Source organism: Melanotaenia boesemani, chromosome 20 (genome assembly GCF_017639745.1).
Source record: "Melanotaenia boesemani isolate fMelBoe1 chromosome 20, fMelBoe1.pri, whole genome shotgun sequence".
In the NCBI taxonomy this organism is placed as follows: Eukaryota; Metazoa; Chordata; class Actinopteri; order Atheriniformes; family Melanotaeniidae; genus Melanotaenia; species Melanotaenia boesemani.
The window spans coordinates 3,452,897-3,465,468 of record NC_055701.1 but is presented as its reverse complement, the minus strand read 5'-3'; the positions used below and the strand labels follow the sequence as shown (position 1 = coordinate 3,465,468).

At 36.6% G+C, this 12,572-nt stretch overlaps 1 long non-coding RNA gene across 3 annotated transcripts in view; it reads right to left on the bottom strand.

Annotated features, from left to right (window-relative positions):
* Window positions 1-10,417, bottom strand: part of LOC121630721 — a 35,686-nt gene extending 25,269 nt beyond the window's left edge. For 2 of the 3 annotated variants that reach the window (XR_006008583.1, XR_006008584.1), the window contains exons 1-3: window positions 10,161-10,417; window positions 9,240-9,335; window positions 2,947-3,054 (exon numbers count right to left, since the gene is read on the bottom strand). This is a non-coding gene — a long non-coding RNA (uncharacterized LOC121630721). Of the gene's footprint in view, window positions 1-247; window positions 259-2,946; window positions 3,055-9,239; window positions 9,336-10,160 lie in introns of those variants that run through there. The other variant, XR_006008585.1, reaches the window with a different exon arrangement.
* Between the last annotated feature and the right edge of the window lie 2,155 nt (window positions 10,418-12,572).

The following is a 12,572-nucleotide window of genomic DNA, read 5'->3' as shown; positions in this document are numbered from 1 at the left end:
GGAAGCTGACCGCTTTCTAAGCTCAGGAGGAGAAAATCAATCAAAGATTCCTGGAGTGTATTTTCATTTGAAAACATCTATACATTTCAAAAGTTCTGCCTAAACTCTCTACTAGTTTAAAGAAATAAAAACATCATACAGTATTCTACCTTACTCTAAACTTTAAATGCCTTCATCCCAATGTACAGTGTTGCTTTGGAAGTCACCAAAATCAACCAACAACGTTCAAAGTCACTTAAATCCCCTTTCTTCCTCATTCTGAAGCTCAGTTTGAACTTCAGCTAGTCATCTTCATCATGTCTACATGACTAAATTTATTGAGTTGCTGCCATGTGATTGACTGAACAGATATTTGTGCTAACAAGCAGTTAACAGGTGAACGAGATAAAATGGAAGGTGATTGTATATTTTATTAATCTTATTTTTATTTAGCTGTTATTTAAGCAGGAAAAGTCCCACTGAAGCTACAAATCTCTGTCATGGGGATCCTAACACAACCACACCTGCAGTCATGTGACAGCTGCCTGAAAACAGCACAAATTTAACACTTCCTGGTAGGGCTGGGCAATATATCGAGATTTTCAACTATATCGAGACTTAATCAGACGCCATATAGAAAAAGGGAATATCGTTTACATCGAGATAGCTTGTTTTGATTTAAAAGCATCTTTTCTTTTCTTTTTGCATAGCTGTATTTTTGTTATGGTCATTGAAAAGTATTTTTAATTTATTTTGTTTTAGGAGCATTTAATGTAACATAAAGGTACTTTAATTTCAGTCAGCTCTTTTAATGCACATGTGCTGCTGATCCTTAATAAATGTATATTTAGCACTGAAGGCTTTGGTTACTTGACAAAAATATATATATATCGAGATATATATCGCATATTGTGATTCAGGTAAAAAATATCGAGATAGAAGATTTGGTTCATATCGCCCAGCCCTACTTCCTGGCAACTCCAAAGTTGCTTCGGTCACTTTCTAGATTTCCTGTGTGCATGCCTTGCACATACTTTTTTTATTCATAGAGGACTTTTTAACGAGGGCTGAGGCGAATCTATTAATTTCAGGGATTTTCAATCAAGTATTTGATGATTTTTATCAATGGATAAAACACACCAGATACAAATTATTTATCAAAGCATCTTTTAATATCCTCCAATATGTCTGGAGGGGATCTTTAGCCTCCAACTGCTGATGGCCAGGAAAACACCTCTTAAGTGAAGAGATGATGCACCAAACCGTCAGACAGATGAATGAATTTTTAATCATAAGGAAACTGTTTTATAATGAAACTGTGAAGCAACAGTCATTCTTACTTTTCTATTGATCTTTTATTTTTAAAGATGGTTCTCACATGTCCCATCATCTTTGAAGCAGGTACATTTCAGGGTACCGCTAAAGTCTATGCACTGCTTCTACTGAGAATCACAACTTATTGATCATAACAACATTATTTGTGATGTGTAATAATACACTAAGCTTTCAACATCAGCTTCACTCTTAAAGTACGTCATAAAAGAAGAACGAGAGTCGTTCTAATAATATCTTCATACATTTTTAACATTTGATAAGAGGGTATTGATTATAAAACGTAACTGGACTGAACCCTCTGTAGATTGAGCTGTCATATGAAAATATTAACAAGTATACATACATACATACAGATCCAGACATCAATTCTGGAGCCAGATTTGGTGTAAACATCTCCCTCTCAAGAATAATCAGTCCCAACAATCCAAATTATTTCACAAACACAGTTGAGTCGTTATGGTTGCAGCACCTGGATTCTTTTCCAAATCGCTCAATGCACGGAGGAGTTAAGCAAAACAAAGAGTCGGCATCATCAGCCTGCAATTGAATCCCCTTATTGTAATTCCCTAGTTTTTAATCAAGGCTTGTAATTAGTGCCTATAATATAGAATTAGTACTCATGCACTAAATTATGATTGCACAGAGAAACTGATTATTCTCCTGGATCCAACCCTTTCTCTGCGAGGATCATTACAGCCATATAGCTCTCAGCAACAGTGGGGCATCAACACTCATGTCAGGCCATTTTGTACCTTGTTCCACGGGTGTCCAAGATGGTTCTTAACAAATGCACCTCTGCAGAACCTCACAGAGTGAGAATAGCACCAGATGAATGCAGCAATCAGCGCTTGGTGGGTATGAAAGAGTCATAGAGGCTGATTGCACGATGGGAGCCACGGAGCAGTGGCTCCTCAGACTCATGCTTGGAATAACAAGCTCCATCACCCACAGTGTGAAACAACAGAGTGCTAATTGGAATCAGCACGCCTCACCCTGAGCTTATTCTAATATCTGCCGGGTTTGTGTTAGCAGTAAGGTATGGGGGTGTGCTGTTGCAGCTGTTGTCTGTGTCTGATGCGCTTCTCCTCAGAGTGTTTGGCTGGAACGCCCCTCATTCAACACGGAGCCTCTATCCAACCACAGAATCGACTACAAATCTGGCCTCAGTTAGGCTCGTTTTCCCACGTTTACTTACAGAATTACCAAAGCCAAGATCATCTTATTTATTTATTGCTAATATTGCAGCTTTTAGCCTTGAATTTAGACATTTTTATTTGAGTTTCCCAGAAATCTCTGGTACATACTATCTGTGTCATTGTCTGTGGTTTTGAATTTGTTCTTTGTTTTGGACTTCTAATTTATACACAGGTTTTGGTCTTTGTAATTTTTCTTTCCACTTACTTGTGTTCACAAGTTTCCTTCTTCCATATTTCACACATGATCCTCATTTTTAATAAGCTTAAGTGTTTTTACTCTCCTCGTCATCGTCTTGTCCAGTATTTACACTCCTCAGTATTCCATTTTTTTCCTCTTTGCCTTGTTTTTATATTCCCATCTGGTTTCTGGCTTGGCTGCATCGTCTAATTCCTCATTTGTGCTGCATGTTAATTAAAAATGATTTAGTTTCCTCACCTGCCTCCTTCCTCTTCTCACCGAACTGCATGCTGACAATCTCAAAGTTTCCCCAGGTACAGATCTGCTTTCCTCTGAACTGATCATTGAGCCACGAGTCTCCCTCCTCTGTAGCTAAAAACAGGAGGAACATGGAAACTTAAAGGAAGCTGAACCTCCTACTAAACTAAGCAACCTTTCTATCTTTAATTGTTTATACCTTTTGTATTATTAGTATTATCAGATATAATAAAGATAAAAATAAAAAATAATAAGAAAGAAAGAAAGATTCTACGCTACAATATACTCGTCCTTGTCTACACACACTTTACACAGTCCCACCCCGTATACATATTGCACACACCCCAAAATACAAAGAAATACATAAATTAATTAGAGGTGGGACTCAATAAAAAAATTAATCCAATTAATTAGAAGCTTTGTAATGAATTATATGTTAGACATTAATATTGTAAACTCAAGCTCTAGTAATGTCTGAAAAAATACATTTAATTGCATTTCAATTCAAAACAGTAGAAAAAGAAAAACAAACTATTATCACGCAAAAAGGAACACACCTGAAGTTAAAGTGCTACAGCACTTTTAATTTTTAAAATCTTTTCGTTCACACTCTTCCATTAACAGGCATTAATTATGGTAAGCCAGCGCGGGATCAGTTAGTGGGAACTTTCATGCTACTAGCACATACTAGCAGAGATGTGAGCGCCTCTGGACGGGGAGGGTCCCGCTGCTTTCACGTCAGTCTCCAAAAGTCCCCAATAACACCAGAAAAAGTCACTAGATTCTTCAGTAGTCAATTTCTTTTAAATAAAGTCGCTAGAGGGGTCTGAAAACTTGCTAAATATAGCGCTAAAGTTGCTAAGTTCTTAGCCGAACTCTGACGTGTGCACCAGTGTATTTGCTGGAACTCGCGTACTGACGAATGTTGGAATTCAAACTTCGATTAAATACGTTCATTTTTTAACAAATAATTTTTTTAATAAACTGATTATAATTAGCGTGTTAAAGTCCCACCACTACAATAAATACAAATAAAATGACAAAAACACCACGAATCGATTGCACATTCACTTTGGTCTCGTGCATTTTTATCAGTGTTGTCTTCGTCAATAATGACGATGACGAATTTATTTCATTGATGAACCTTTTTTTCATGACGATAACGAGACGGTGACGAGCTAAAAATGGCTCTCTGATGATAAAAACATGAAGAGACGTTCTTGAGATTTCGTTGACGAGACAAAAATGTTCAAGAGCTGATTGTGCGACATTAAAAATCTCTGCCTGTTGTGAGCGCAATCTGTCCGTCAGCAATGCTGCAGCTCCTTGGCCACGCCCACCACCAGACGTGCAGCGCACACAGACAAGCAGTTCATTCATTCATAGATGAATCATGGCGGCAGTGTCAACGAAGGGGTTTGGTGGAAGCGATTAAACGATATATGGAGATATTTTAACTATAATCCATCATAATTTCACTAGCAGACCGTGTCATCACCTTAATGAGAAAAGAAACAGTCTGATTATAACTGGGCTTAGAGGGAATGGAAACTAGTAAATGGTTTGAAAACAAGGTCGGTGCACGTCTGCCAGCAGTAGTTAAAGGTGGAAGTCATTAAAGTGACACGGTTGAAGCTTTTAATAACAATTTCATATCATTGGATGACAAAAAAAAAAACTAATGAAAATAATCGCGGCCGGCAAACTCATCGCGCTCATTTTTTTCTTACCGTACAGTTAATTGACTTATTGCTTATCAGACAGGCCTAGATGTGACGTTTACGAAGAATGGATTCTTTTAAATGAACAACTGGAACCGAGTCGCAGCTGTGACCCGTTCATTTCTCACCAATTCGTTTTACATATTCGGTTTCCACGCTGCCTTTATGTGACATGTGAGCCATTAGAGTCCGATGTTGATCATGTTTCTTTCACATGATGCATCTATGGACAGAAAACTTGTTCTGACAAATACTTCTTGTCTAAATGTTTACTAAAATTAGCACTTATGGCCTTCAGATGTATTCTAATTTTGTTTTTTTATTTATATATATATATATTTATTTTATCTTGTAAAGTAAATTTTATATGGGGATATATATTTGCAATATTATTAGTATTATTATTATTATTATTATATTGTGAGTTTTTTTTTTTTTTTTTTTGCTTTACTAAAATGTCCATATGTGGAAAATTTTGGAGCAAAGTTGTTTAACATGAAAGTTATTTGTAGCCTGCTCAGTTTTTGCTGTGTTTTTTGGTGAGAGAAAATCCAAAATAGTGATCTCACTTTCAAACAATGGAGATATGGAGCCAACGTATGGAAACACAAGCCAAATGAAATCATGACTAATAATTCTCACCAATGGAGAATATATTGGTGGGGTGTGTAAATTTGAAATATTCTGATCCAAATCTTATAATAGGTACCAGTGAAAAGAAGTTACCCCTGATTACATAAAAATAAATTAATTAATATGAACGAGCCAGTCTTTTGAATGGCTCTTTGAAAGAAACAGCTCTTCAAGATCCGGCTCCCTTCAAAGAGCCATAAATCCCAACATCCTGCCCTCATGTTTACCCACATAAATCCCAGTTAACACGATCAGATAAACGTTGCATACACTCCGAACTAGAAAAGGTCTTCAAACAAGATGATTCTTCTTAATTTTAGAATTGTGATTAATAGCCATTTTCTTTTAAAAGCTCTGCTCAAAATGCAAACAAAATAAAAACATTCTTCCATGGTTAAATAATGAGATTAAAAAACTAAGGAAAATGTGAGATATGGCCCTAGAGAAATCATGAAGATCAAAACTTGGTATTGATCTCTTAACTTACTAAAGTTTAAGAAATAGAGTGATTCAAGAATTACCAAAAGCAAAAGTATTTTATTATACTCAACTGATAGGCAATGCAAGGGACAACAGTAATTCACTTTGAATATACTTAAATAACCTTAAAGAAACAAAGGAATTCCAGAAATTATTACCGATGGCAAAATAAACTAAAGACTCTGTAGAGCTTTTAAAGTTTTTCAGCCTCTACAGACTGTTTTCATGTCAAAACCGTCAATGAAACAAAAGTGGCACAAATTATTTTAAAATGGTCAAATTCAAAATCAAATGACATCTATAACATTAAAAGTTAATTTCTTAAAAACTACAGCATCATCCTGATTAAACCGTTGATGCAACTTATCAATCTGTCTATCAAAACCTGTAAACTTCCCTCTGGCTGGAAACTAGCAGTTGTTGTACCAATACTTAAAGCAGGAAGTCTGGACTCGATGTACAATTACTGGCCCATTTCAATTCTGCCTGTACTATCGAAAGTGATTGAGAAAGCTGTAGCTGTACAATTAGTTGACCATTTGGAAGCCTATCAGCTCCTCTACCCACAGCAGTTTGGTTTTAGATCCGGTTATTTTTTTTGTAAACAAACTGCTATTTTGTTGAGAACAAAAAAAAATCCCTTGATTGGGGTCAGGTGGTAGGGGCAGTATTTTTAGATCTTAAAAAGGCTTTTCAAATGGTCAGTCACAGCCAGCTTTTATCTAAAATGTCATCCTTCAACATCTCTCCTGAGGCAGTGGGCTGGTTTAAATCATATCTTTAGGATAGAAAACAGTGTGTTAAAGTGGCTCAGGAGAAGTCTTCATTTTTAAACGTCCAAATGGGCACTCCACAGGGCTCCATTCTGGGACCCTTGCTGTTTAGTCTCTTTATAAATGACATTCCCCTAAAATGCCCCTGAGGCCAGTTGCCAGCTTTTCAGACGACACAGTTATTTTTGCACCTGCCAAGTCCCGGGAGCAGGCAGCAAGCGTTCTGTCCTCCTTTATGGCTGAGGTGGGTGGGTGGCTTGTTCAAAACCAGCTGGTACTGAATCAAACCAAGACAGTTTTAATGTGTTTCTCTATTAGAAAACAAAATGTGGAACACGGTTTCCAAATACATTTGCAAAGCAAAAACATAAAGGCTGTGTCCGAATGTGCACCCTACTCCCTACATAGTGCCCTATATAGGGAACAGACCATTTTGTAGGGGTGTCCGAATGTCCAGAAAGAAAAAAGTAGGGCACTCAAAATTACCCACAATGCATCTTGAAAAGTAGTGAGCATCGATGGTCACTAGACGGGTCAATATAGACCACAATGCATTGCGGGCCAAAGCTCAACATGGCGCAAGGAGGCGAAAATATCGAGCGGCGCAAAATGACCTTTAAATTTAAGTATTTTATTAATCAATATTTAATTAATTAATTATTTATCAATTTATAATTGAGTGTTGTTAATGCATTGAAATAAAAAACAACTTGTGATGTGAAGGTTTTTGGTCATTGTGACCACATATATATATATATATATATAAATAAATTGAGGATAGTCAACGATCGCATTCAGCTTTTGTTAGCTTTCCGTGCATTTGCTCAGCGATGTTCATGACATCTTATAACACTAATTATTAATTAACTGCTTATCAGAAAATAAGTTGAGTACATGTTTAGGTTATGTTGTAGTATATGATATAAGCCGTTTTTTGTCTTTTTAGGGACGGATGAGGACATGGAGAGGCTGGTCCGCCTCCGTGTGGCAGAGGACCACCTCTTTAATGGGAGGAGGTTTGCTCCGGCTGCCGGCTGGGAGTAAGCTTATTATTTTTATTTAATGTAAGTACTACTGCTGCTGCAATCTTGCCCAGAAGATGTCTTATTGTGATAAACAGGATACAAAAAAAACAAAAAAACTATTTACTTACGTGGTGTCTTGCTAACGCAACAAGTGCCATTCTCATCCGTTTTCTCCTCATCACATGTCTCCTTCGTATTCCCTGCCATTGTTTACTTATTTGGACAATTAAAAGCTGAATTAGCGTCAATAAGAAGAAATTTAAAACTTGTGCCATTTCTCCGATGGAGAATACTGCATCGAGTCATGTGGGTTGTGGTTGCCGTGGTGACGGCGGTAGTCACGTGGTTTCTGGCAAAGAAAAAAATATGCCGCTTCGTGTCCGAATTGCCAAGATAATTAGTGCACTATGTAGTGTGCTATGTAGTGCAGCCCTATGTAGTGAACGAGGGGTTAGGGAGTATAGAATAGAATAGAATAGAATAGAATAGAATAGAATAGAATAGAAATGAAATACTTTATTAATACCTTTGGAGAGTTCTCAGATAAATTTAGGTACCAGCAGCAATACAACACCAACAGTAAAGCAGGATAAGCAGAAGATATAATACATACAGGTATAAAGTAAAATAGAGGCAATAAGGTGCAAGAAAAGTATAAAAAGAATGCAATAAATAACAATAAGATAAGTTAAATAAAATAATATAAACAAGCATTGCACACAGTAGAGGTGGTACAGATTCCCAGTACACTTATTGCACGTATAAGTTATTGCAACTGTAGGTAGGGTGTGAGTAGGGTGCACATTCGGACACAGCCAAAATCTTTAACAGATTTTACATATCTTGGGCTGGTCCTTAACCCCCAACTGAAATTTGATCATTTACATGCATGCTATGATATTCTCACTTATATCATATTGCATGACAGCATGGGGCCAGGCCCCTCCCTCAGCCACAAAGTGCATTGCCTAATTGTACAATCAAGTAATAAAACTTATGGACAAAAAGCCAATCTGCTATCACCACTGTAAAATTCTTAAGAAGTATAAATTGCTAAGCTTTGCAAGTTTTAGTGACTTGTGCTTTCTCAAACTAATATTCAAATGTATCAATAATTTAGCACCAGAGCCACTTAGTTCATTTGTTCAGACACAGAATAGCAATAAAGTCACCAGGGTTCCACCAACTTGAACTGTAAGCTCCACAGTGCAGAACTTCATTTGGTCAGTCTGCCTTTTCTTACAAAGTGCAAAGCTGTGGACTACATTACCAACTGAGAGCAAGACAACGTCCGAGTTTAAACCCTTCACCGCTAGGCTCAAACCAAAACTGCACCCATTTGTAAATAGTACTGTATGTGTGTGTGAATAAATTACAGATTTTGTATTGTCTGTTTAGGTAGGTTTTATATAGGTTTTGTAATAGATTATTGTATTTTAATGTAGTGCAGAAAGGCTCAACCAGGGACAAAAGTTGAGAATTAGCTCTGTCAAAAAACTCTCTATAAAAACACTAAATTTTGTGACTATTTACAAATGCAATGACCCTGTCAAATAATTCAAATAAAATTAGCATAGCACCATTAACAACATCTGCTCCTCTCTTCCCATCACTCATCAAGCATAGCCCTTGTAATGATATTTTCACACTCAGCTACTAACATCCTGGTATACCTGTGTGATGAGTCTCCAGGTGATCATCATGCTCTCCCTCACTCTCAGGGTTGGATCCATGTGGTTCCACGTCATCTTAAATCACTGAAATCACAATATATAATATCACTGTCCTCAGCATCAAATCACATCACTTGTTATACATAGTTTCCTATGTAGAATATTTGTTTAAGCTTAATTCATATTCAGTTATAGCAATTAGTTTTTAATTGTTCAGCTTTTGGGGCTATCCCCCCTACAGAAACACACTCAGCATATTGTTAACTAATAACTGGCAATGATATTTGACTTTTGGTTATTAGTTTAAATCCAACATTAAAATATTTCCGAAAAAAATTACCCATTTTAAATTAAATCATTTTTATTAGATGATTAACATTTTAACTTAATACTTCACCTGCTGGTTTGTGAACAGCGTTTTAGGTAAGCACTTCCTTCACTTTGCTCTTTCAACTATTTCTCTTTTGACTTCTGTCTTCTCTCATGAGAAAGAAATTGTAAGCTTCAAAAGTCATATTTTCATATTAACTGCTATCTCATATTGAAGCCATTTCCATCACTTAGCCTACATGTTGACTCAAAGTTTAAAAACAAACGAAATGTAACCTAAAATAATCTACATTTAATATTGCAGTATAATGACTCCAAAACGATCACTTATCCGATAAGATTCAGCAGCTGCATGTAATTAATGGTCAAAACATACCTTAAACGTTCCTGCAGACAGCCTACTTATGCTAGCTACTAGCTTATTAGCTACAGTTCATGTTGCAGGTTTAAAACTAGCGAACAACGTAAATTGTCTCTGTTTAACGTTGTTTAGAATCATATGTAAATACGTTTATTCACGAACGCCCGACTGATCATGTCATTCATCTTTAATAATTTTCATAAAATAAAAATACTCACCAAGCTCTCTAAACGAACAGCGTTAGCCGCAGCCGTTAGCTTAAAGCTAACTCAGGCAGCTTGTATCCAAGCATGTCCCGGAGAAAAAAAAAAAAAAAACTTTTGTTTTGTGGTTATTTAATTTGATATAATTTTAGAATTATATTTAACCAGGAACGACAAATAATAATAATATTAAAAATGCATGTATTTCCCCATTTCAGGGCAGCTCAGATAAAAAGGGTACAAGGGTTGTTGCCGTGGCAACAAAAGCCCGCACGTCCTTGGCAACGTCATCGAATTTCTGATCAACTCTTAATTATTCTGATAAAGCAGCTAAATATTCAGCAGCAGATTTAATGAGAACTAAAGCAATGGATTAGTTTTTGGACAACATTGGAGCTTTATTAGAAAAATAATATATATCAGGATGTGGTTTGATATTCAGTAAATACCTACAGTATCATCAGATTTAAATTTGACAATTAAGGAAAGATTTAGAAGATAAAATTGGATATAATCATATTATAAACTGCTCTTTTTTCCCCCTCAGAAAAGGATAAATCTCCAGTCTGTTTGAAGAGCTCTGCATCAAGCTTTGTTTGTTTTGGACTGAAATTCTGTTTTTCTCAAGTTAAACTCCCAATGGTTTTCTATTTGTTAGAAAACCATTCATCAGTTGTTAAAATCTGTTGCACAGATCAAGTGAAAATTAATTTGTAATGGCTAATATAATATCAATAGGTTAAAGCAAGAAAGGCAGCTAAACAACTTTGTTGTACATTTTATTAGAGATGTTTCCCATTTTGTCTGAGTTTTTGTTCAGAAGAAATGACAGTGTAATAAATTGTGTTCTTATTCATCTTTTTAATATTTATCCCTATTTTAAAGCAATATTACATTAGTTTTTGACCTTAAAACTCTGTACTGTACTCTCATTTTGATGGGACATGGACATTATGCACATTCCTGGAGTCTCCACTGCCCTGCAGCATCGGCAGAGTAACAGCACTTCACCCGTTTTTCCAGCCCAGGGCATCACATTACAGCAGTGTTTTGCTTTATGGTCCAACGTCACGCCAGCAAATGGATGTCAACACACTGGCCGATTTGAACATGCGCCGTGGCTGATTCAGCGATGCAGACAAGTTTTATATATATTTGAATAAATAAATAAAACTTAAAATAAAAAAGATGGCTAGAAAAACATGTCAGTGTGTTTAAAGATTGAGCTGGAAATACTCAATAGTAAAAATGTGTTTATTTAGCTGGGGTAATTGTACAGGAAAATAATCTCAATGAATTTTACAAAGAAAATAAGTTAAAAGCAAGAAAGATCAAACACAATCCAATCAAGTCCAATAATTCAGTCACACCAACACGGCACATTAACTCAGCTTCATGTTGGAGACTCTGGGAAAACTGGGATTTAAATCATAAATTCCAGCAGGTCCAGCAGTTTGTTATGGCCAAAACGGATAAATATGTCCACCTCTAGCTTGTTTTAGTTTCAGCCATTTAAGTTTAATCCATTTTGTTGTACAATATTCATTCATTCTCTGTTCTGCTTCGTCCATTGTGGGTCGCAGGGCAGCTGGAGCCTATGCCAGCATGTCATCAGATGAGAGGCAGGTACACCCTGGACAGGTCACCAGTCCATCGCAGGGCCAACACAGAGAGACAAACAACCATTCACACACACCCACACACACACTCCTAGGGAGGATTTAGAGTGACCAGTTAACCTAACACGCATGTCTTTCGATGGTGGTAGGAAGCTGGAGTACAAGGAGCGAACCCACACATACACGGGGAGAAGATGTAAACTCCACGCAGAAAGACCATCGTCCCCCAAGTTCGAACCTCCAACCAGCCGAGACTCGAACCAGCAACCTTCCTGCTGTGAAGCTGCGGTGCTAACCACCACACCACAGCCTGTACAAAAAAAGGGGTACAATATTCATTTATCTAAATCTAAATAATCATTTAAAAAGCACTTTACATTTAGTTTTCCCAATTCTAAATTCCAAACCAGTCTTAAATATAATTTATATAGAATTATTTTATAACACCTAACAAAAGAAAGACTAGTACCTTTTTAAAGAGATTTTCTTTATCTAAAGAAATATATGAATAAAAATAGAAAATGTGATGCTTTAATTCTCAGACTACATATATAAAATGTAAAACATTTATAATGTTATGTCTATTTTCATATTTAGGTTAGGATGTGCAGACTGAACTCTGGGAAGCTATGCAGCATCTTGGTGCAGACATTGGGGCCTTTCTGTGTGGAGTTTGCATGTTCTCCCTGTGCATGCATTGGTTTTCTCCAGCAGCTCTAGCTTAAAATCTGGTGTGAGTGTGCATGGTTGTTTGTCTCTGCGTTGGCCTTGTGATGGATGGGTGATTTCTCCAGGATGGACCTCAGCA